The 5,546-nt window shown below is 40.9% G+C and overlaps 1 pseudogene; it reads left to right on the top strand.

Moving 5' to 3' along the window:
• On the top strand, positions 1-4,199 carry LOC136537785 (uncharacterized; annotated as a pseudogene).
• Positions 4,200-5,546: the final 1,347 nt, after the last annotated feature.

Here is a 5,546-nt window from a genome sequence, read left to right as displayed (position 1 = left end):
ATGCTTCCGGCGCTGCGGCCTCGCCACCAGCTCCTGGTGGCATCCCTCCGCCGCCTCCTCTGCACCCCCTCCTCCTCTGGTACTGGCGAGAGTGATCTCCCCGTTGATGCCAGCAGCGATGGCCGCGGCCACAACGAAGGCCCGGGAGGAGGCGGCAGCGCGGCTCGGCACAGGCGTACAAGCAAGTCCAAAACTTCGATTGGAGTAGTGGCGCCGACTGGAAGACCGCCGCTAAAACATCCTCTTCACTACGGTCCCCCCCAAGCGCAAGGAGTTCGGGTGAGTATCAATAGACGAACCATCTTCATCTCGTAAGGTTTATGGGTTTATAGTGTCGGTAGCAATTACATCTCGAGGCGAGGTTAGATGGAATGGGAGTAGGATAGGGGCAACGAGATGAGATGGAAGTTGACTAGTCTCATTTTGCTGGAAATGTTTTAGCTTGTTTTGCTTTTGCTTCATGAATACAAGTTACAATCCTGACAGTTATAGCATTGGCTGAGGAGTTGTCACAAGTATGTTCATTAGTTTTGCACGTACTATGAGGTTATTTAGGAATCTCTTTTGAATAGCCTTCTAGAAGCAGTTCCACCACTCCAAATTAGCTAGAAATGAGTAAAAATGCATGTATAAGATTTGTTAGGGAACTTGTTAGCCCTTTTTATTTCTGATGTGCAAAATAGCCCAGAAAACCTCTGCAAAACTGAATTGTCCCCAAAGAGAGGTAACTCCCAATTTATGGAAAATCCAGTCAGGAATAATATCCTCCAGAGACCTAGGGTTTGCATCCAAGTTACTCTTCTTTGATGCAAGACTACTGGAATGTTGTGAAGCAATGAAACATATGTGATTTACGTTACAAGCTTGCCACATAGAGCACAGAATTCACCCCACTGCCAGTTATTTTTTCCCTTCTCTTCTGCAGCTGATTGGATCTTATCATGCAACGCTTGCCATAGGAAATATTTACCTCCAAGGGCATTTTGCAGTTCCAAATTTTCTGTGCATTGTAGCTTGAAACATTCCTCACAGTCAAGTATCTATACATAGATGGGCCCCTGTTTGTATACTGTCTGCACTTTGCTTGAACCCATTCAACCCTTGTTTCCATCCGCAGCTAATAATATGGTACTTAGTTTCAACATATTAAGTAGTTCCCACTGTCTGAAGATTTATTTGGACAAAATGTCTCCAGAACCCAATCTCTCATTCCCCCTCCTTGTAAAAGCGAATTAGTTTTGTGAATTGATCCCTGCAAGTAGAGAAGACAAAGGAGAATAAGGTTGTAATAGAGAGATCATGTGTCCAAATATCAGTCAAAGATCTTGTCTACCTGCTATTGTGAACAATATATGATACCCCATTTTCAAACAAGATATGGGATACAGCCCCACCGAGAAATGGGCCCTCCATAAGGATCAGTGTCTAAAATGAGCCCCGATTTGGCATGTATTTGTTCCTCAGCAACTGATACCCTGCTCACTGTCCCTCCATAAGATTAGCTTGCAATGCATAACAGATGTTGGGCGTCCGATGGACTTTTGCCAGTAGGGGTTTGCCTCACCCTGCTCACTGCCCCCTATGTGGCCAGGAGAACAAGACAATCCAACACATCCTTTGTGTCTGTGTATTTGCAAGACAAGTGTGGTTCCTCCTCTTCTGTTTATATGGACTATCTGATTTATCACCATTGCCCTGATGAAAAAAATCTTATGTGAATGGTGGTTGAGAATACATTGGTTTGGCCCTGGCAACATCAAGGGTGGCCTAAATTCATTGATCACTTTGGCTGCTTGGCCTTGTGGAAGCATTGTAATGATGCTGTCTTTAATGGAGTTGCTCCCAGTCCTAGTGTACAACTTGTGCCTAGCGGGTGCCTGGGATCTGGCTCACCTAGAGGTTATTGCTAGATAGGAGGCTGGCAGTTCTGTTTGGTTGGGTCCTTTAGTTCATCAAGGCACAAATGTGATTTTTCTGTATGAGGGTGTGGCAAACTCAGTGCTAGCGCAGCGGTAGGACCTCTAGTCGGTAGGGTTGCTGGTCAGGGTTTGAGCCCTGGCTTGCACGAAGAAAAGGCCCCTTGCTGTGTAACTGTCTTGAGATATACACGTTCTGCAGGCGTGTCCTGGGCAGCTAGCTTTCAGGGCTTTTCTCAACCCTGCAGTTCGAGGAAATTTCTACCTTAACTATAATGCCTCGTGGGAGGTCTTTCCCCCTATAGGGTCGAGTTTTTTTTTCCCTGGTACGAGGGGTGTGGAGGTGTGAGTCTTGGGTGCATTGTATTCTCTGATTTATTCTCTCAATGCAATGATATCAACTCTCTTGCGTATTAGAGAAAAAAGGCACCTGATACCATGGGTGTTGAAAATTACTTTCAATTCTCCAGATCCATTTAATGAGAAGACATTCATTCAGAACCTTCTATTTAGCATACCTAGGCTAGCATCTCACTCATGGTATTTAAATTGTCACTTGCTCCTCTCCAAAGAAGCCTTGATCCCACTTGTTTCCAGTTTCTGTTGATTATTCTCTTTGGGATGTATGCATTAGTTATCTACCGTGATACATTGATACTTCTATCAAAGATGTCTGAAACTTAGATCACCATTCCAAACTAAGTACCACTCAATCTGTAGAATTTGCGTGGATTGTAGGTCTTGGAGTTGATTTCCATTAAGAAACAAATTCCAGTGACAAGCTTCACCGGTTTCTGTCTTTCTCGTTCCATTTCAGGCTTGATTTCCACCTTGTGCAGCTCTTCTTTGCCTGCATGCCCTCGCTAGGTTTGTTTCATGAGAAAAGTCTATTCCTTTCTGATGCTTGGCCGTGCTTTGGAAAGCCAACTGTGAATCTTGGTTCTTCCTTTTGAGAATCTTATGTTGTGTTCTTTTGTTTTGTTGTGCAGCTGTCTATTTAGTGGCCCAATATGCACGGAGGGAGATCAAAAGGATGGAGGGGGGTGATATACTGTGACCTCTTATGAACAATTTTTAATGGAATAAATTATCTATTTTGGAACAAATATGATATTTGACAACAAAGGGCTGAACTGTGAATTACTTAAAGCATGTTCAGCTGTACTTACCAAAATATGGTGGTGCGAATTGTTTCCATAGACCAAATGCTACTTAACTGATGCCATTTATCTGCAACCACAGTAATTGAAACTGAAAGAGGTTATTTGTTTGATATAATGCTAATTTAATTGAGTTTAACCATTGTCATTCACTTGAAAAGCATACTTGAGTTGGTTATGTCTGTTGTGTCTGTTTGGATAGAGCTGTCATGGAGTCTATCCTATATGCATCAACCATGCTGCTAATGAGGACAGTTAAATGGTTAGTTGATTGCATTTAGACTGTTTGCATTTGCATCTTATATTTACTTGGGAGAACCTGCAACCATATATTCTATAATTGGATTTCTCTTTCACTGTGGTATAATTGTATAAATGCAGGATGACGTTGTTGTTTTGCAGTTTTTTCCCTTGCTCGACCAATTATGGATCATCTCCCTGTAGAATGCCATATTTTCTTGTTTCTCAAAATGTACTCAATGACGATCTTAAAATTCTTGATAAACCAAACTTTACTTTTCATGTTTGCTTTTGAGTTCCAGTGGCTTTGCAACCAAATTGCTCTAATTATCAAAGATAATGGTCTATTATTACTTTGTACCCACAGCAAGTTCAAATGAAGTATCCAATTTTCAGATGTGCCAATGCCCAAACATAAAAAGTACATCCACTAAGAAAGAAGTTTCTTATGATAATATAGAAGGCATGTCCACTAAACGTAACTTTACTGAAAGTTGATGTCATATTTCAGGAAGCAGAAGAGAGAAGGAAAAAGATGAGGAACTTGAGAAACAAAAACAGCTTGAGGAAGAATCTGCCAAGGAGGATGCTGATTCAAAGCTTTCGAAGGTATTAGACAGGCTAGATACACTAGAGGTTGTCGTTAAGGAAATTGTGGATGACAAAAGGAAACTCTCTTCCCCTGATTTACCGACCAAAGAGGAGGTTGCGAAGAAGGATAAAGCATCTCCTGGCGAGGCTTCTGATTCGAAAAACGATAGTCAGCCAGTGACAGTCAAGAGTAAGGACATCAGCTGTGCTGCAAATGCTCCAGGCAAATACTGCAAAACCAAACATTAAGGGGATTTGTGATAAGGCACTTCCAGTTGAGTCCGAGAGTTGATAAATCGTTCTATTTTCTTTTTGTGTGTTCTTAGGGCCATTACTGTTCTTGGCTGGGATTCGTTTGAGGTTTTCCCCACTTTCAACACAAGATGGGTTGTTTAGCTATGGCTGTGTTAGTTGTAGGAATTGGGATTTTGGGGCTACTGTAGCATGTTCGTTTTTATTTGGCAAATAGTGTTCAAACATGGACTAATTAGGCTTAAAACGTTCGTCCTCGCAATTTTCCATCAAACTGTGCAATTAGTTTTTCTTTTCGTCTACATTTAATGCTCCATGCACGGGCCGTAAACATTCGATGTGACAGGTACTGTAGCAATTTTTTTGGAAGTTGGGGTGGAACTAAACAAGGGCTATGTAGTCTTGTCCTCAATGCTAAGTGAATGAATAGATGTAATTTCCACTTGGAGTTTCCACACCTGTGATATGATGGGTCTTAGAAAAAAAAATATAGCGAGCTAACGTTTTGTACTACCTAGCAACCTTTGATAGTTGAGGCTGTGATTTTGGATAATGAATACGACAAATCTTTCTGCTTACTAGGCTAGGGTATTGTGTGGTAAACGCACTTGTCTGGTTTGTGCAACTCGTGACATCAGAGGCTCCATATCAGACTAAAGAAAATACGTCTCATTTCACTGTATTCTTGCATTGTGTGTGTGGTGGGGTGTGTGTGTGGTGTGTTGGGGGGGGGGGGGGGGGGGGGGGGGGTGGGGGGGGGTGGTGTTTGTCTTATGTTTTTTTTTTTTTTTTTTTTTTTTTTTTTTTGTTTTTTTTTTTTTTTTTTTTTTTTGTTTTTTTTTTTTTTTTTTTTTTTTTTTGTGTTTTTTTGTTTTTTTTTTTTTTCTTTTTTTTTTTTTGTTTTTGTTTTTTTGTTGTTTTTTGTTTTTTTTTCTTTATTTTTTTTTGTGTTTTTTTGGCTTGTTGTTTTGTTTTGTGTGTGGTTGTTTTGTTGTTTTTTTGGTTTGGGTTTCTGTTTTTTTGTTTTTTGGTGGGGGTGGGGGGGGGGGACGCTTTTCCATGAGAAAGCAAATATTCATCCTCTTTCTTTCTCTTCCAAATTTGTAAGATGAATCGGCAAAGGTTATAAGTGAGTATTCTTACCGGGACAATGTCCAAAGGTTGGGTGCATTCCGTATCCCTGTGTTGTGTCAAATCCTGTCATGTCATTAGATTTGAATAATACTTAAATCTGCCTCCAATAAATCAACTTCTAGGCTAAAGTCAAACTTTCTAAGTTTAATCAAATTTATATAAAAGAACACTAAGTTTGACACTTTTATAATGCGCCCTAAGAATTGGAAGTCCATATCGGGAACTATTGGAAGTGTTTCTTTTGCCCACGCCA

Source organism: Miscanthus floridulus, chromosome 2 (genome assembly GCF_019320115.1).
Source record: "Miscanthus floridulus cultivar M001 chromosome 2, ASM1932011v1, whole genome shotgun sequence".
Classification (NCBI taxonomy): Eukaryota; Viridiplantae; Streptophyta; class Magnoliopsida; order Poales; family Poaceae; genus Miscanthus; species Miscanthus floridulus.
This window is presented reverse-complemented; position numbering and strand designations above follow the sequence as displayed.